Below are 20,432 nucleotides of genomic sequence, written 5' to 3'. Positions count from 1 at the left end.
CGCCGCGTTGTGCGACCGTGGTGTCCGTCGTAGCTGCTGTTGTCTGTCTGAGCTGGTGCCGCACCTCTTTCACCAGGGCGGCACATTCATTTCACGGCGCTCCGTTCTGGTCCAAGCGCTCGCTTAACTGCTGGGAGTCGACTGAAGCTGCTTCAAACTTCTCTCAGCCACCTTCTCAAGGCTGCAGGCGCTGAGTGTTTGATAGTCGGTAGATTGATTTTGTGTGTGTGTGTGTGCGTGTGTGCGTGTGTGAGTTATTCCACTAAAGAGCACACATCTGTTTAGACGGATAATCCTACGAAAACGCTCGCGTTGCGGATCAATCTCACCGCTCCTCCGGAGTAATAGCTCTCCGAGGAAAGCGGCGCCGAGAATTCGAACCGAGCGCCGCGGTTATTTGTTGTCTTCGGAGCGTGCGGTTAACACGTGGGACCCCTTTCGCCGAGAGAGAGAGAGAGAGAGAGAGAGAGAGAGAGAGAGAGAGAGAGAGAGAGAGAGACTTCGGGGTAATAGAAAGCAGAGCTTACGGCTCTGGGAGGTGGAGCGTGTTATGGCCTGTCTGAAAACTTTTGCAAAGTTTGGCTTTAGAACTTTGCCAGACAAATGACCGCGACGACATGCCATAACTCACGGAGGAAAAGCATCTCTCGCTCTCTCTTTCTACAGTATCTGACACACACACACACACACACACACTTGTGCACACACACACACACACAGCAGCAGCTGAAGTGGCATCACTCAGACACCTCAAGCTGTTCATTTCCCTCTCGTCTTGATACGTTCAGCCAACTGTAAAATGTTCTAAAAGCAACATTGGCGTGTCCGCTGAGCACTCACACACACACACACACACACACACACACGCACGCACACACACACAAACACACAAAATCCCTTTTCCACTGCCGCTTCCTGATAAACACATTATGGTTAGAAGTATTCACACGACCTGTAACTGCCGAGAGCACATGTTTGTGTGTCTGCGAGCCTGTCGGCTCGTGTGTTGTTCACTTTGTGTGTGTCTGCTTGTGTGTGTGTGTGTGTGTGACAGACACCGGTCCGTCGGCGACTGGTTGAAAGTAATGGACTCGCTGCTCACCTGCTCCCCTGCTGCGTTGACAGAGACGGAGACAACCTCTGCTGTGATGGTGGGACGGGCAATTGAGATAAATGATCCAAATAATGGAACACTGCGGTACACACACACACACACACACACACACACACACACACTACAGATAACATAGGTTCATTTTCATTTTGTGCCACACAGCCGCATCGTGACACGTCGCGGTTTCCCGGCGTCCGGAAGCCATCTTTCCTTCGGCGCTCAAACATTTCATCTTCCCAAACGGAGGCTTTGAAGTGAGCGTTGTGTGTCCATTGTGTCGTTTTTTTGCTGGAGCCCAAGCAGCCAGACTGAGGCAAAACGGTACAGGACGCAGGCTGCACACGGGGACGCGGGGTGTTGCGTTACTTTACACACAACAAAATAGTGATTGTGTGACTGTGAGCTTGGAATGAAGCGTCCTTTGATTTGTGTCAGTCGCAGTGTTTCAGTGTGTGTGTGTGTGTGTGTGTGTGTGTGTGTGTGTGTGGGGGGTCTTGATCTTTGCAATCACGCACACCGGCAATCTGCGAGGCCTTTAATGACCGTTAATCACGTCCCGCGGTGTCGTAACACAATGGCAGGACGAGGCTTGTCGAAGACGGGGAGTGAAGTCCAGCTTGTGGTCGAGAGACGGAGAGAAAACTCTTCACGTTATGAAAAGATTCACTTGAGATGAGAGCGGATTATGTTCACCCGGCTGCGTCAATTACACAAACACATTGCTCAGCTGATGCTGAGGCATTGTGTGTGTGTGTGTGTGTGTGTGTGTGTGTGGGCGGGAGGACACTGGATCCATTTCGACTGATGGCAAAACAACAACACTTCGTTGGGACAACACACACCAAATGCAGTCGGCAGTTCTTCTCTAACACGGCTCCGCTTTGTGATTTACGCTGCTGAAATGTGTGTCGTTTCACAGGAAAGTCCCACCCAGGAGCTCCACTAGCAATGTAATCAAACATTTCTAAAGTCTTCCTCGAACTCGGCATCGCACCGTGTTGCGAAGTGTGTGTCATCTTTCTCCAAAAAATCTAATAGTGTATTGTTCCCTCGTCTGCACTAAAACACAAATTGCCAAACAGTAGCTGCAGGGCAGCTGCAGTCTCCACATCGCAATGACACGACGGGATAATGGACCACATGCCTACACACACACACACGCACACGCACGCACACACACACACGCACGCGCACGCACAATGTGCATTAATTTGTGGTTGCTCGTGTGTGCAAATACAGTTGTGCGTCAGCAGAAAATGCACGTTCAGTACAATAAATACAGAGAAACACACACACACACAAACACACACACACACACACACGCTTTAGAAAAAAACACCCAGAGGAGCTTCAAGAGCAGAATTTAATGTGAACCCGTCTGAGAGTCCAGACACGCGAGTGTTGATGGTGATGCAGCGACAAACAACTGTATGCAATGTAAAGATAATGTAGTGGAGTCACTTATACCTGAGCAGGAAGTCTCTCTCTCTCTCTCTCTCTCTCTCTCTCTCTCTCTCTCTCTCTCTCTCTCTCTCTCTCTCTCTCTCTCTCTCTCTCTCTCTCTCTCTCTCTCTCTCTCTCTCTCTCTCTCTCTCTCTCTCTCTCTCTCCCTCTCGCTCTCTCTCTCTCTCTCTCTCTCTCTCTCTCTCTCTCTCTCTCGCTCAGTCGGGATCTTACAAAGAGCTTTTACTGTAGTTATTTTTGAACTACTGCGACCCCGTTCTATTATTATAGGGTACGTATGACCTACACACACACACACACACACACACACACACACACACACACACACACACACACACACACACACACACACACACACACACACACACAGCAGACAAGCGTGCATTTGGCTGCAATCCTTCAGGATCTGGCACCTCCCTGCAGGTCTGTAAGGAAGTGTGTGTGTGTGTGTGTGTGTGTGTGTGTGTGTGTGTGTGTGTGTGTTTATTTGTGCTGGAAGAACATAACCGCCGGGAAACAATCAGGAAAAATAACATTTTATTTTATTGATTTCCCGGCTTTGTTCTCACCGACGGCCGAACCCTTCTCTTCATTTACTCGCTTGCTCGACCACTGCTCTCTCTCTCTCTCTCTCTCTCTCTCTCTCTCTCTCTCTCTCTCTCTCTCTCTCTCTCTCTCTCTCTCGCCCGTTGAGCCGGAGAGGAAAGGCCAGTGTTAAATGTTTGTGTGTAAACGACATCAACGTGACAACACGTCACACCTTTAGTCATGTGACTCGTTCGTTATGAAGGTAGATTTGTGTCTTTTTCACTCGAGCAAATTTCTAGTTTGTATGTAAATTATCTCCAAAGTTTTGCTCTCAATTTCAAAAATTGCTCTAAAGAAAAAACGCCCTAAAAAAATATGCTTCCCAAAAAAAATGCTCTCAAAACAAAAATTTTCTCACAAAAAAAATAAAAAATATAAATATTTTGTTTTTTTGTTTTTTTGCGCGAATTTTTTTTTGAGAGCATTACATATATATATATATATATATATATATATATATATATATATATATATATATATATATATATATATATATATATATTTATATATATATATATATATATATATATATATATATTTATATATATATATATATATATATATATATATATATAATTTTTATAATTTTTTCTTCAGAGCAATTTTCTTTTTTTGCGAGAAAATTGTAGTTTTGAGAACATTTTTTTTAAAGCGTTTTAGGGCGTTTTTAAAAAAAAAAATATTTTAAGAAAAGCTCTTAAAACTAAAATTTGCTCTCAAAAGAAATTTGCTCTCTCTTTTTTTGAGAGCAAATTTTTTTTTGGAGAGCGTATATTTTATTAGAGCTTTTTTTTCTTTTTTTAGAGCAATTTATTTAATTGAGAGCAAATATTTGGAGATAATTTACTTACAATCTAGAAATCCGCTGGGGTAAAAAAATCTTCCTTCACAGTTCGGCCGCAGGAGCCGACGGCGTAACGTTAAAAACCGGCTGAACAGGACAACGGCGCTTGAGAGCCGTGACCTCGTATCGGCGGCCGGCGCTGGTTTCAGACATCGGCGGGTGACAAACACGCGTGTTGGTGAACGCGTCGGCGCTGTCCTCAGCACACGTGAGAGCCGCTGTGCGTCGGCTCGGGAGGAGGATGTTGTGTGTCTGTAATGGAGGAACCAGTGATTGATGGGAAGGTTAATCATTCCTGACAGACTGTGTGTGCTGCTAAATCAGCATTAGCTCAAGTCAGACCGCCTGTGTGTGTGTGTGTGTGTGTGTGTGTGTGTGTGTGTGTGTGTGTGTGTGTGTGTGTGCATACAACAATGTGTGACTGCCTGCTTAAGCTCTAATGAGCGGGTGTCCGTCTCTTGATTGGCCGTGAGGGGAGGGCGACTCAGCTCGCCGGGCATCATGGGAACCGGCAGCCTCGTTATTTTTCAGTGTGTGGGGACGCGAAAAAACAACAACAACAACAACAACAACAACATCGTACGCGCATCCTAACTTAAAGCGCGTGCGTGTGTGTGTTGTGGAAGCGGCTCCGTGACACGAGCCGCGAAGCAGATGGGAGTCGAGGTCGCACACGCCTCGTCACGCCGGGGCTCCGTCCGACGCCGCACACGCCAAGGTCACCTCGCCGCGGCAACAGCGTCTGGAGAGGTGAGGTCGGACCGACCGCTCAGGGCCGAGCTCAGAGTGCGTGATCTGATGAGACTCTGTAAACCTCGTGTCCAAACCTCATGAAATCTGTTGACCTCAGGACACGGCGCCACACGCACACACACACACACACACACACACGCACACACACACACACACACACAGCTTTAATGCAGAGCTCGTTGATCTGCTGAGAAGTGAGTTACATTGTAGCCACAATGCTTCCGAAGGCGCCACGTACATAAAACATGTTTGTGTGGAAACAAAATGCCTTCGCGCGAGCAAACTCACGCTCAGTCCCCCGAGAACACACACACACACACACACACACACACACACACACACACACACACAGAGAGGATGGAGGGGGAGGCGGCGGATGCGAGCCACGGTGTGTGATAAATGTGTCGTTACATCCCAGGACGCGCACCAAATCTCTCCCGCACAAACGCACGCAGCGGCGGAAGAGGAAGGCGAGCGCTGCGAGGGAAACCGAGTCAGCGGCGACGGAGGAAGAGACATCATGTTGTCGTGCGGCAGCGTCGAATAGATGCAGGCGCCAAAACACACCTTCAGAAAAAATGCAAACGGTTTGAGGTCCAGGAAACTGCTGCAAAAGGTCTTGGAGAGGGGAGGGGGGGGGGTACATCCCATAATAGTCGCAGATGGACGCCCTTAGTTTCAGAAGAGGAAACACATTGGCTTTAGAGTCCTCGAATGATCAACCCAAATCACAGCGAGCGGATCAATTCCCGCCTCCTATACTGGCGGACATCTTGGAGGCGGAGCTTCTCAGACACGTCAAGCTGTTAAACCTCCACATTTCCCCGTACGGTCTTTTAAATACTCGACGAAACGCTCTCACGCTGACAAAAGGGCCACTCGGCGTCACTCGGCGTCACTCGCATGCGTCGCGGCGGCCCGCCACTCTCAATACGGCGTCCGCCGAAGATCAAGCACGTCCGTGAAATCGGAGGTCGGCCGGTGTCGAAATCACAAAAAAAAGGGAATAATTCAACCTGTCAAATCTCATCAAACTGGAACCAGAAACTGAAGGGAACAAAAAAGACATAACTTTCCCTGAATCATCTTCTCCATCAAGTTAAATTCCTTCTCAATGATTTATGATGTTTTTTTTGTTGCGGTGGTTTCAAACAAAAACATTTTTATTTCCTCCGCAGATAAACCAGCTGTGTGTGAGTGTGTGTGTGTGAGTGTGTGAGTGTGTGTGTGTTTTCTGACACATGGGTCCTGATAGAAGTCAGCCTTCAGTTCATAATTCAGCTGCTTGACTTCGACACTTCTGGAGCAGCAGGAGAGACGCGCGGCGTTTGATGACTTCGGGCTCTTATCTCCGGAGGTGTCACGTTTGTCCTGAAAACATGCGACGCGCCGCAATGGAGGCCCTTCCAAAGACACTCCAGCTGAGCGCTACACACGTCTCCATCAATTCTCCCAGATCCCATCTCTCTCACACACACACACACACACACACACACACGCACACACACACCAGTGTCATGCACCAGCGGACCGGCCTGTTTCTCCAGCAGCAGGTGACCTTTGCGTGTGTGTGTTTGAACATTATTAACACAACAATGCGCTCTGATCCAGATTTAACGAGCCTGTACGTTTACTCATCTGCTCGACAGATCTCGGGTTATTGCATCGTTCTGCCACGCAATAAAACATAAGACGGTGTATTTTTTTAGTCCATCAGGTGGTTATTTGGAGGTTTGTCGGTAGTTGCTTTGAATATTGTGGCCATCGATCAGCTGTTCATCTTAAGTTTCAATGGAAGTTTAAATGTATTTTAACAAATACTCGGTATGATTGTCTTGACTTAAAGGTATAATTATGCAACACTTGTGTGTCTGTGTGTCCCTCCAGAGACCCTCTGCCTGTAGTTACAGGGTTTTAAATATTTCTTCTTCCCCTCATGGGGTCGGAGCCCCGAGCCCACGAGCAGGGTGTTGTTCTGCTTCACGGCTTTGTTCTCTCTCTCTCTCTCTCTCTCTCTCTCCCTCGCTCCCTCTCTTTCCTCTCTCTCTCTCGCTCACTCTCTCTCTCCCTCCCTCGCTCACTCTCCTCTCTCTCTCTTCCTCCCTCCCTTGCTCTCTCCTCTCTCTCCCTTCCTCGCTCCCTCCCTCTTCTCTCTCTCTTTCTCCTATCTCTCTCCCTCACTCCCTCACTCTTCTCTTTCTCTCTCTCCTCTCTTTATCCCTCCGTCGCTCAGTCTTCTCTCTCTCTCCTTCACTCTCTCTCTCCTCTCCCTCCCTCCGTCCCTCCCTCCCTCCTTCAGCTTTAGAGGAGGGGCATATTTTGATCTCTGTGTTCATAACCAACCAACGAAGGTGACTCATATTTAACCTTTAACCTTTTGCTGTATAAATATTTAGCGTGACGACGATAATGACATAACTTCACCTTGTCCAGTTGACATTCCCCCCAATCACAGACCACATGGAGTCATGGTTGTTTTCTAGCCGATGCGTGTGTGTGTGTGTGTGTGTGTGTGTGTGTGTGTAACAGTCACCCTGCTCTGCTTTCCTTCTCCAGCGTCTACAGATCATCAGCACTTTGTTTGTTCCTGCGGTGGATTATTTACAGCTTTGAGGCCTGACAACCTCTTTTGAAAGCGTCCTCCACACCTGAACCTACAACTGTTGCGCCGGAGGAAGAGCTCTCCTGGATGAATATGCATGAGCTGAAACACACGGCCGCTCCTCTAAATGCATTGCAGGTGAAGCGCCTCACATCCGTGCCGGCTGTGGCGGGCGATCTGATGCCGGGAACGAGCTCTTTCTCTCTCTCTCGCACCACAAAAGCGACGTCTTCGCAGTTTATTGACGGTTCCACGGCGGCGGGCCGGCATTGTTTCGGATTCCCGACGATCTCATCGTCTGGTTCTAAAAGCGAGGACGACGGGTCGGGGATTATTCTATTAGTCATTCCTTCTCACCAAAATAATGTGCTGGGGAAGATTTAATATGGTTTTAGGTGCCGGGTGGAAAAGATCTGACTAGGCTGCAGATTTACAGGCGAGGTTTTGACCGTTTTGCATAATCCCAAGAGACATCTGTCTGTGAGCGGGAGTCCCACCTTGCAAATTTCACGTTTTTAGATTTTTTATTTTTTTTTTTGTTGGAAGAATTCCAATGAGACGCTTGAGGCCAGGACACGCACACAGACTCTCGCAAAACAGACGCACATGCTAATTTCCAGCAGATAATCGGCTATTTGAGGCTCATCTTTGTCGCCCCGAAACATGTACGCACTTTGAAATCTGATGCTAATTAAAGCCGCGACTTTTGTTTGTGTGTGCGTGCGTGTGCGTGTGTGTGTGTATAAGTGTGTGTGTGTGTGTGTGTGAGAGAGAGAGAGAGAATGAAAGGAAAACCACCGACCGTAAACTTTCCAGCACTCAGTTTATTGTATTTTTCATTACGTTTTCCTAGTTTACTTTAGTGGATAATTATTTTTTCTTTAAAGCTATTTAAGGCCACTAAACACACACACACACACACACACACACACACACACACACACACACACACACACACACACACACACACACACAGGGCCACGAGGCCGCCGACAAGAACCTTCACGGGACATTTTTATATTTTCTGTCTCCAAAACCTCGGCCTTTGAGCACCTCCACCTTTAATCAGGTTAAACAAAAGGTACTAAGAGGATTGGCGGCTTCTTCGCGTTCTTTCCCTCTCAATCCCTCTAAACTTTCAGACATCTGGGGCGTCGACGCCTCCTGTACGAACTCCTCCCAGCTGGAGAGAAGCAGGAGCGATGCTCCGGCACAGAGTCGCTCATGAAAACTGTGAAACATCGGTTTGGTTCTGGACCTCTGCCGCTCCGCTCCAGGGTTCAAATCAGACGTTTCTCTTGACCTTTTTATGCATTCATTCAAACCTCCGTGTCACCGCCGCCCCGCTACATGCGGGCGGGCGCGTGGCATTTGCTCTTTTGTTGTCGTCTGAAGATTTCGACTCCCTTCTTTCTCTTCACGACCGTCAGCGTTTTGTTTGTCGAGCGAATCCCGAGGTTTACTCATCGGAGCGCGCCGCCCGTCTTCTCTGAGTCCTTTTTTTTTTTTTTTGTCCGACGGCTGAGTCACGGGAAGACGCCAATGTCTTGTTTTCTTAACACAAGTGGGAAAGAAGCGAGGTTTTCTCTGCGCCAGGAATCAACTTTTATCAAGGATTATGTGAGGAAAAAGCACGATTATCAATGAACGATGACAATACACGTCAAAACGTTCCTCACAAAACACATTAAACCGTTCATTTGTAGTGTCGGCAACGGGTTGAAACTAACTGCGCTGGCAGAGTTTTTTTTGCTTGTTTTTCGGTATAAAAAAAAGCGAAGAAAAAAAAAAGCATTTACGATAATTAATGACTAGACAATATGGAGATTTGTGCAGCTGCAGATAAACAGATTCATTGCTTGTGTTGGGAATGAGAAGGTTGTAGGAAATTAAATTACAACATATTTATCTTCTCCAGAAAACCCAAGGAGACTATAAATGTATGCAGATGTATGCCAGAGAGTGGCAGGAAAGACAGCAATTTATTATTTTTCGGGGGGGAAATGTGCACTCAATTTGAACTCAACACCACAAGCTACGGACCGCCTTCCACGTGCTCTGCTTTGTAATTGTGAGTCTGAAACAAACACACACAAAAAACCAGCGCATCAGTGCTTACAAAGGGCACACGTAGCACCTGTCCAGCCGGATGGATACGCCGAGGATAATTGGAGCGTGGCGCTGACGCCGTCTTGAGCGCTGAAATGTTTCCGCAGCTGCAACTGCGGTTTATCAATAAGCCCAGATGGATCTGCTCGGCGTGCTCGCTCCGCCTCTTCTGATTCAGTTGTTTATTGGAGCTTATACGCTCAACCTGAGAGAGATCGACGGGCTTTAATGGTATCTCATCAGGGCCGCGCTCACTCCTTCTTTCCTACTTCATCAAATCAACGGGGGAGCCGCATGAAAAGGGGAAATGCTCACTCTTCATCTTCGGCTCCTGTGTCGTCTGTGACTTAAGGAGTATGATTAAGTATCGCCGGCCAGAAGCACAAAGTGGACAACGTGCAGATATCGTCGTTTTCCCCCCAAGTTCCTAAAAACTTTTAAAAAGAAGTTTAACTGGTTAGATTTGACAACACACCCAAATATTGGCGTCTTTTCTGCTGCTATTTACTGGAGTGGGAATCACCAGAGGTCCCACGATACTTAAGTCTCGATACGATACTATCGCGATACATTGAGTATCGCGATATATTGCAATTTATTAGCTTTTTTTTAAAACCGCAAATTGTCCCCAAAGGAAAACTTTGTCAACAAAAAATGTATTGATTTTACTATTCTAGGACCAAAACGTTTAGAATTGATTAAATAAAAGATTATTACTCGGCTTCCGTGTATCGATACAATATCGCCACACAAAATATCGCGATACTATGCTGTATTGACTTTTTTCCCCCACCTCTAGTATTCACCACAATTTGTGGTCAATTATGTCGACAAAGAGAAAAAAACGTAGTTAAACTACAATTTGTTTGAAATGAATATTCCTGATGTGCACTGTATTTACTTTTTTTTCCATTTTGACTTCTTGTAAGCGATTAAAACAACCACATAGCGCATGACATATGCAGAGTTCACAGCCTCCGCCTCCATTAATATGTCCCCGGGCATAAACTTAAATCATCGTCGTCGCAGGGCATGGAAATAAGAGCCTCTCTCCGCTCGGTTGTGCTTAGTCAGCGCGCACTAACAGCCCCGCGGCCGCTGTTGTATCACTACGCACCATTACATGCTGCGAGTCGTAACAGCCTCGTGATTGATCGCTCAGGGATGGGTACAATTTATGTCTCCACGTGTGCTTTACTGCACGTTTCGGAGCGATGGTGAAGCCGTTTGCGCCTCGTCTGGCTGGAGTGGAAATCATACTTGTGGAGATTACACTGCCGGGAGGCTTTATCGAGACCTCGGGACTCGACTTGTGACCGGCGGTGCCTCGGCGTGATTAGTTTGCATCGCGCGCGCTCTTAAGACGAATGTTGGCCGTTAAAACGCCGCGGCGTCAGAGCGCTCCGCTTACACAGCTCGTGTTACACGCATCATGCACAAGCCCTGGCTTTTGCCGCCGTGTTTACTTTCATTGTTCCGGGATTTTGACAAGTTCAAATAAATAAATAAAAAGTTGCTTTCAAATCAAGTTTGTATGGAAGTCCATTTCCGCCACAAAATAAAGTCATAATTATGACAAAATTTTGATATAAAAAGTCAAAATTATAAGTTGTGTATTGTCCTGAATAAACCAGACAAAGAGCAAGATAACGTCTGGTAGCTTTCCTGACCGAGCGGCGCTACAATGTGCTTAAGACTCACTGCTGTTCTTCAAAGCAATGCTATTACTTGTTGAGCTAAAACGTCAACAGTTAGCTTGCATGTTTAGCATGTTTAGCATGTTTAGACTGGCGAGGGGGTGAAGAGACATGTGAAGACAACGCAAGCAGCGCATGCCCACTTACTATCTTAAAATTTCAACTTTTTTTCTCTTAATTTCAACTTTTTTTGTTGTCATAATTATGATTTTTTTTTTTGTCATTTATTTATTTATTTATTTTGGTCATAATTTGGATTTTTATTTGTCATAATTAGGATTTTTATTTTTTTGGGGTCTTTTTTATTTTTGTCATTTCTTTTGGTCATAATCATAATTGAAATTTTTTTTGTCTTTTTTTATTTTTGTCATTTTTTCTGTCTTTTTTAATTATAATTTAGATTTTTATTTTTTTGTCATTATGATTTTGACTTTTTTTTGTCTTTTTTAATTTTTTAATTTTTGTCATTTTTAAAAAAAATTTTTGGTCATAATTATGTTTTTTTTTCCGTCATAACTTTATTAATTTTTAAATGGTCTTCCATAAGTTTGCAACGAGTCACGTCTCCAATAAGTCTCAAGTCCTCACTGTCGTGACTTCCTGTGCACGGCTCACATTTCTGCTGGGTACATCTTCTAAAAAGCACAAAGCGAGTCATTAAGGGACGTTGTTATTAAAGCGTCTTTTATGACGACTGTGCAGTCGCTGGAGTTTGAGTCGGCACCTTCTGCCGGGTCCTCGCTCATCCCCGTCTCTGAGCTTTTATTGTGAGTTCTTAAGCGACCTCGTTTGCATCGGTGCTGGTGAAAGAAGCTGAAAGAAGAACCGAGGCCTCTAAAAACGACCACGCGGTCGAATCCACACGTCTTTAAGACGAAGCGTTACAAGCTTTCCTGAAGGGAGAGTTCTGAAACCACTGTTGTATTAGACTGCGTCAGTTTTAGCGAGGCGTACCTAATAAACTGGTAACAGAGTGTATCCTGCTCAAAACGCTGTCTCTCTCTCTTCTGTTCACACCCAACAACAAGCCCTCTCTCCTGACCCCTTTTTCCTCCTCCCATCTCTTTTCTTCTCTTTCTCACACACAGACACAACTGACAAGTTGCTAAATTTGAGCTTTCCATCTTCTTTCGCGAGCTCACACACACACACACACACACACACACACACACACACACACACACACACACACACACACACACACACTCGCACACAGAGGTAAACACAGCTTGGCAAAAATAGCATTCATCTCTGATTCTGGGCTCAAAGATGAGAATCCTTTGGCAGAACATTCTCTCTCTGTCACACACTCTCTCTCACACACACACACACACACACACACACACGCAATCCTCCTCTTCCTATCTCAACACATAAATTGAATCTGTGGTCTTGACAGGGCAAGAGGACAATGAGGACGAATAAGAATCACCTCATTACTCCGTGCAGACTTACACGGGGCCCCATCGCACACACACACACACACACACACACACACACACACACACAACGCAAACAGCTCATTCGCATGCGTTAGGGGCCGTAAATACAAACGCCTTGAATCCTGGTCAAACATGGTTTGGTGTGTAAACGCTGACGGACGAGGAGCAGGAGGCCACTCGGGAGCAGAGACGCCGTTTGTGGCGGCGAGGCGGGCGAGAGCGTAGCCGCGGGACGGCGGCGTGCGCGCCCGTGAAGGTTGGCATAATGTTGATTAGGATTAAAGCGATGCACGGCGAAGGTCACGGGGGACGATACGAGCGATGCGAGTGAAGATAACGACGACGCTCTCTCAATCTTTATCTCTTCTTTTCCCTCGCCGATGAAGCGGCGTGATTTTCTTCTTTTTCTCTTCTTCCCCGGCTGCACACGAACGTCTCCGATGGTCGGCGTGATAACTCCGGGTTTGACTGACGACTTCCCGCAGTGCGACCGTGACTGCAATTCAGAGTCCGAGGTGCAGCTGAAGAGATTATTGATCGCGGCAGACAGGTTAGATATTATCTGACGACTCCCCCGCTGTTAATTTGTTCTCCGAATCTTTATTTGCACACGGCTCTGACGGACGACGCGGCCTGGCAGGTGTCAGGAGTGAAAAAATGAATAAATTGGAATTATTGAGTTATGATGTCTTGCTTTAAGTTGATATGGGGAACTAATTAGCCAACAATTGTCCCGTCACACGTCCAACAGATGCTGAGCAACAATAACATTCATTTAGAGTTAACTTTATTACTTTATTTGGTTATTTTTGCTCTGTTTTGAGTCTCTACCGACCGCTGGAGCTGTAACTGTGGCTTACAGCTTCAAAGATGGCACAAGTTAACCCCTGAATCGGAAATCCCAACAAAACTTTGATTAAAAAAAACACAAAGTTAGAGTTAAGTCCACTTCGGACTGATATGATATGCTTAGGTTTCCCTGCATCAAAAGGTTGAGGAAGGAGAAGTGAAACAACGTTTTCATCACCAGTTCAATCCCCGCTGAGGGCTGTAGCTCCATTTCAGATAAGTCCCCAATCTTATTTATTCAATTAACTATTAGATTATATATATATTTTTGTATTTTACGTCCCAACATGAAGGTCCGGCATGAAGGCTTTGAAACATTAAGTCTGTATCAAAGCCTTCTCGACGCTGCCCGAGATAACATCCCGGAGGATGAATTATTGGATGTTTATCAAGAAAAGGAATCAAATTGAAACGTACACGGTCTCAGAATAAAAACACCCAGCGAGTGTTTGTTAAATCACAGACTAAAACTAGCCTCGGGTCGGCCAAAATTCCCAGAGAAAATAGGACAAAGACTTCGCCTCGGGGCCCTCGGCGACATCTGCAGCTCCGCCATGGGGCCGCTTCTGAGATGCCCTTGAGCAAAGGCCTCTGAACCCGCGTCAGCCTCGGCCACTGCTCCGACGCTCGGTGACCGGTAACTGTTACAATATTGATTTCAGCGAGTGGTTTGAAGACGCCTCGGCACTGAAGCGCAGCTGCTAGCCTGCTGCTAGCCTGCTGCTAGCCTGCTGCTAGCCAGCTGCTAGCCTGCTGCTAGCACTCTGGCTGCTCCTCCCTCACAGACGGGAGTGTAACCGATCTGATCCTTATCTCAAAGTCAGACCTCGTTATGCGGGAGGCTCCAACAATATATAGATGGCACTGTGATGTGTGTAAGTTTGTATGGATGGTTACTTGACACACACACAGACACACACAGAGTTTTAAGATGTGTGTACGTTTGAGCGTCTCTGTTTTTCTGGCACAAATCTCAGCCGTCCTTGGGTGGCTGTAACCCTTAAACCTTTGACAGCTCACAATTTTTCATGAAGGGAAAAGAAAATGGGATTTCCTACACCTTCTCACTCACACACACACACACACACACACACACACACACACACACACACACACACACACACACACACACACACACACACAATACAAAATATACTCTTGTATTTGTGTCAGGAATGTGTTCCCAAAGGAAATAACGGGTAAATCACATGATGAATATCCTGTTCAGCATGCCTGTGCGCCTGTGTGTAAGTGTGTGTGTGTGTGTGTGTGTGTGTGTGTGTGTGTGTGTGTGTGTGTGTGTGTGTGTGTGTGTTGCTGCATGCGAGCCTTGTAAGCTTACTGTAGGTGTAAAGTTTATTCTTAATATTAGCTGCATGCCAGTTTCTGTCTCGACTGTGAAAGCGGTGTTTGGTATTCTGCTGACGTCGCCTCTTCTGGCAGCTGAAGGTTGGCGCTCAGAAGCCGACGGACGGACGGAAAGAAAGACAGACGGACAGACGGAGGTAAAGAGGAAGGAGGGAAACGTCTTTACCTTCTGCGGAGGGAGGACCTCCCCCGAAAACCAGCAGAGCCAACCGCCTCGGCGCTCGGTTCACATCACTATCAAGAAGAGAGAAGATGGGAGGAGGAGGAGGTCAGAATGGACATTTAATATATATATATATATATATATATATATATATATATATATATATATATATATATATATATATATATATATTTGGCAGCAACACCGACTGACACACATTTAAGAAAATCCCCAAAAACCAGGATAGTTAAGCAACATCAGGGGAGAAAACCCCCAGATGTGGTGATTACGTTTGGTTTACTTGGTTGCTGGTTGTAAAGTGAAGAAAATTATTTATGTAACGCAATTAATAGGACACCTCGACGCTGTATGTGTGTCAAAGAGAAGGGGGGGGGGTATGGGGGAAGGGGGGGTGGACTCAGAAATGGGACACAGAAGAGAAAAAGGAAAAAGCGAGGGATTGTTGAAATAAGGGCGGTGTGAGGAGCTAACCGAGGGGGATTCCCATTAGAGAGACAGATGAAGGGACGGCTGAGGATGACAGCGGCATCTGACAGTCGGCGCCGGTGATGGACAGAGAGAGCGAGAGAAAGAGCTCTTACTTCCAAGGCTGAGCCGAGCCGCCGCCTCACAGGAAGAATACAGTTTCCTACAGAGAGCTTTTAGCCGTCTTCCTCCTCTCAGACGCCCGTCCTGACACCTCCAGGTGTCTGCTAGATGTTTGTGTTTAGTCCACAAAAGGGACGTAAAGAGAGACTTCAATGCTTCAGACTGGAGGCGGAGCCGTGCGAGGAGGCGACTTCCTGATCCACCTTGAAGTGGTGCTGTTGTTTTGTCCAACACGCCACCAAAAATATGACGAGCTCCTCCACAGCAGAAACTCAAGAAATGACTCGAGAACTTGATTCAACATATTGGAGCAAACGCCACAAATATGTCTTGATTTGCTGTAATGTGACGAACTATTCTATTACTTTCATTTGTGAGGGTCCCTGTGTGGACCTTCATGCAAATCACAGGTGTTATTGAAAGGAGGCGTGTCTTATTGAAAGGAGGCGTGTCTTATTGAAGGTGGGCGTGTCTTATTGAAGGTTAGTGTGTCTTATTGTAGGTGTGTGTGTCTTATTAAAGTTGGGCGTGTCTTATTGAAGGTGGGCGTGTCTTATTGTAGGTGGGTGTGTCTTATTGAAGGTGGGTGTGTCTTATTGAAGGTGGGCGTGTCTTATTGGAGGTGGGTGTGTCTTATTGAAGGTGGGTGTGTCTTATTGAAGGTGGGTGTGTCTTATTGAAAGTGGGTGTGTCTTATTGAAGGTGAACATGTCTTATTGAAGGTGGGTGTGTCTTACTGAAGGTGGGTGTGTCTTATTGAAGGTGGGTGTGTCTTACTGAAGGCGGGTGTGTCTTATTGAAGGTGGGTGTGTCTTATTGAAGGTGGGTGTGTCTTATTGAAGGTTAGTGTGTCTTACTGAAGGTGGGTGTGTCTTATTGAAGGTGAGTGTGTCTTATTGAAGGTTAGTGTGTCTTATTGTAGGTGTGTGTGTCTTATTAAAGTTGGGCGTGTCTTATTGAAGGTGGGCGTGTCTTATTGTAGGTGGGTGTGTCTTATTGAAGGTGGGTGTGTCTTATTGAAGGTGGGCGTGTCTTATTGGAGGTGGGTGTGTCTTATTGAAGGTGGGTGTGTCTTATTGAAGGTGGGTGTGTCTTATTGAAAGTGGGTGTGTCTTATTGAAGGTGAACATGTCTTATTGAAGGTGGGTGTGTCTTACTGAAGGTGGGTGTGTCTTATTGAAGGTGGGTGTGTCTTACTGAAGGCGGGTGTGTCTTATTGAAGGTGGGTGTGTCTTATTGAAGGTGGGTGTGTCTTATTGAAGGTTAGTGTGTCTTACTGAAGGTGGGTGTGTCTTATTGAAGGTGAGTGTGTCTTATTGAAGGTGGGTGTGTCTTACTGAAGGTGGGTGTGTCTTATTGAAGGTTAGTGTGTCTTATTGTAGGTGTGTGTCTTATTGTAGGTGGGTGTGTCTTATTGAAGGTGGGTGTGTCTTATTGAAGGTGGGTGTGTCTCATTGTAGGTGGGTATGTCTTATTGAAGGTGGGTGTGTCTTATTGAAGGTGGGTGTGTCTTATTGAAGGTGGGTGTGTCTTACTGAAGGTGGGTATGTCTTATTGAAGGTGGGCGTGTCTTATTGAAGGTGGGTGTGTCTTATTGTAGGTGAGCATGTTTATTGTAGGTGGGCGTGTCTTATTGAAGGTGGGTGTGTCTTATTGAAGGTGGGCGTGTCTTATTGTAGGTGGGTGTGTCTTATTGTAGGTGAGCGTGTCTTATTGAAGGTGGGTGTGTCTTATTGAAGGTGGGCGTGTCTTATTGTAGGTGGGTGTGTCTTATTGAAGGTGGGTGTGTCTTATTGAAGGTGGGCGTGTCTTATTGAAGGTGGGCGTGTCTTATTGTAGGTGGGCGTGTCTTATTGAAGGTGGGTGTGTCTTATTGAAGGTGGGCGTGTCTTATTGAAGGTGTGTGTGTCTTATTGTAGGTGGGCGTGTCTTATTGAAGGTGGGTGTGTCTTATTGAAGGTGGGCGTGTCTTATTGTAGGTGGGCGTGTCTTATTGAAGGTGGGTGTGTCTTATTGTAGGTGAGCATGTTTATTGTAGGTGGGCGTGTCTTATTGAAGGTGGGTGTGTCTTATTGAAGGTGGGTGTGTCTTATTGAAGGTGGGCGTGTCTTATTGTAGGTGGGTGTGTCTTATTGAAGGTGGGTGTATCTTATTGAAGGTGGGTGTGTCCTATTGAAGGTGGGTGTGTCTTATTGAAGGTATTGAACATTTCATGCCACTCTATGCCATGACTTTTTTTTTTAATTAATTCTTTATGACATTGTATTATGACTGTTTTGACATACTATGACTTTGTATTACTTTTTAAATACATTTTTAATGACACACTTTACATTTTTATTACATACTTTAACCTTTTTACATCATACTATACCCTTTTTTATAACACACTATAGAATGACTTTTAAAAAACACTTGTTTATGGCATAATATACATTACTTTTTATGACACCCCTCGCTATGACTTTTTATGTTATACTATCTAATTACTTTTTTTTTTGGCACCATAGCTTCCATGATTTTTACGACGCTGTACCACGGCTTATCAGAGGATGTACTTCCTGCGCCGTGCTCAGGATTTTCCTGCCACAGGAGCTTTGAATCAGCCAAAAAAAAACACACAGGAAGAGACTCCGAGGGTAAATCAGGTCTGCAGGAGAAAAAAAAATCTTTGGTGCAAACCGTCCCTTAATTCAGGAGTCGTACACCTCAGAGAGAGAGAGAGAGAGAGAGAGAGAGAGAGAGAGGGAGGGCAGGACACATCAATGCAGACCTCTCACACCCCGAAGACAACCGGTTTCAGCTTCTCAACCAAAACAAACGGACACGAGAACAGTGTGTGTGTGTGTGTGTGTGTGTGTGTGTCAGAGGCTTCCACCATGATGCCTACGAGTTCACATCAGTGAGCTGACGCTTCAGATTTAAAATGGTATTGTTCAAATACACACTGTTTTAGTATTTTATCATAAAAGCTGCTGTATGGACCTAATATACTGACACATATACTTGCATCTATGTTGTACATAACCACTTGTAACAGTCATTACGTATATAAATATATATATATATAAACATATTTTGACATTTTTCAGCATACCAAACTGAGTTTAAAAGACTTTATTTGACATACTGTACTATTACTTTTTATTATACTTATTTTATACTATACTAAGATCTTTTATGTTTTTGAGCCAATTATACTACACCTATACCTTTTATTAAATATTATATATAATCATATCTTTCTGACACACTGCATCATTAATTTTTTTACACCTTTTTATTATTTTTTCTACAGACTACACTTTGAATTTTAATGGCTTTTTTTTTTACATACTATAATTTTTCCGACCCATATATTATTCACGGTATCTCAGCTAATTGCATTAATATCTCTGCAGGGCTGCTAAATTGAATTATGACCCACGATGACGTGATGCTTTTGTTCATCCCTGTAAATCTATCAAACGTGCAGTTCTCATGATAATTTGTGTTATTTCATTCTCTTGCAGCACATTTTGCAAATCCCAACGCATGAGTTAGATTTGGAAATAAGGAAGTAATAATGTTAGCTAATTAATCTGATCATCTACTTTATGAATGATAACATAATGCAAATTGACTAAACGTTTGTATTGTGCGTGCACTTTTCTGACAAGTGTAGTTTTGTGTCACGGTGCTTCGCTGCATCCGGACCTCTTCATGATGTCACTTGGCGAGCACAGGTTGTCATCAGAGAGACACAACGTGGCTCAAAAGTGAGTTCTCCAACAGAAAACACAGAGTTCTTCATTTAAATGATAGTTGAGAGGAAATAACCTTTTAGTCATTGCAGAACAGACATAAATATACATCTCTATATATATTTTATGAAGCAAGGAAAGGAAAAATACATGCTCGATAGTCACCAAATGTGTATCTTAAGATGCAGAGGCAACTATTACACATGTTCAAACTGTTTCAGCATTCAAGGTCAAACCTGTGTTCAGACCTGAATGTGATTGTTTCAAGTCTCAGTGAAGTCGACTCCCAGAATAGTCGAGTGTTGATGTGTAAAGTCTACAGCTCTCGTCTCTGAACCGCATCTGTTCACCTACACTGCGACGGCGGCAGCCTACTAATCAGAAGAAAACGTAAAAAATAAAATAATTATGGAACAAACAGCTCTGTCACACAACTGAACGTACAGGAACACACACACGTGCACACACACACACACACTGCAGCTTTTTATTTTTTTAATTGGCAAGAACGCCTGAGGATGTCGCGCTGGACCGAACCAAAAAACGGGAGCGAACGACTGAATGAGGAAGAGAAGGATGCTGGGAAATAAGAGGAGGCCCGAGTGGAAAAAACAAACAGCAACGTGTTACAGATGAACCGCTGTTGAGTGTCATCGCACATGAAAGACACTGCGCAACACATGTAGCCACACTGGTGCGTGTGCGTGTGCGTGTGCAGCGCTACGAGCCCGTTGGACAAAACACACAACGCGACGTTTCGGTCAACATCCCCGAGCTCCTGTGCTCTGAGCGCCGCTGCAGACGTCAGTATCACAACACAAATGTTCTTTCATCACCGCCACGAAGACCAGCTCCTCCGATAGACAACTACACACACCCACAAACACACACACACACACACACATGCAGAGGACCGTGAGGACAATTTGGTCTCCGAAGGGGAAAGTTTGGCCGTGGTCCACCTGGCCGCTATTGCATCGACGTCATTTGACATTAAACATTCCACTGGAAACAATACAAATGGAAATCATTCAGGTGAAGCAGCAGGAAGTGGAAGAGGGAACAAGAGCAGGTTGTGTAGCTTTTA

At 45.3% G+C, this 20,432-nt stretch overlaps 1 protein-coding gene across 2 annotated transcripts in view; it reads right to left on the bottom strand.

The window, feature by feature from the left end:
* LOC137793091 (protein ELFN1-like) overlaps positions 1-20,432 on the bottom strand; it is a 103,980-nt gene that overhangs the window by 17,271 nt on the left and 66,277 nt on the right. Inside the window, exon 2 of one of the 2 annotated variants that reach the window (XM_068589045.1) lies at positions 14,997-15,064. The exons of the other annotated variant lie outside the window; for it this stretch is intronic. The gene's annotated coding sequence lies outside the window, so the exon portion shown is untranslated. The remainder of the gene's footprint in view (positions 1-14,996; positions 15,065-20,432) is intronic. 2 annotated transcript variants of the gene reach the window in all.

Source organism: Clinocottus analis, unplaced genomic scaffold (assembly GCF_023055335.1).
Source record: "Clinocottus analis isolate CAN_PGR_092001 unplaced genomic scaffold, fCliAna1.0.p SCAF_22, whole genome shotgun sequence".
Classification (NCBI taxonomy): Eukaryota; Metazoa; Chordata; class Actinopteri; order Perciformes; family Cottidae; genus Clinocottus; species Clinocottus analis.
Note: the sequence above shows the minus strand (reverse complement) of the source record. Positions and strands in the feature narration are given on the sequence as shown.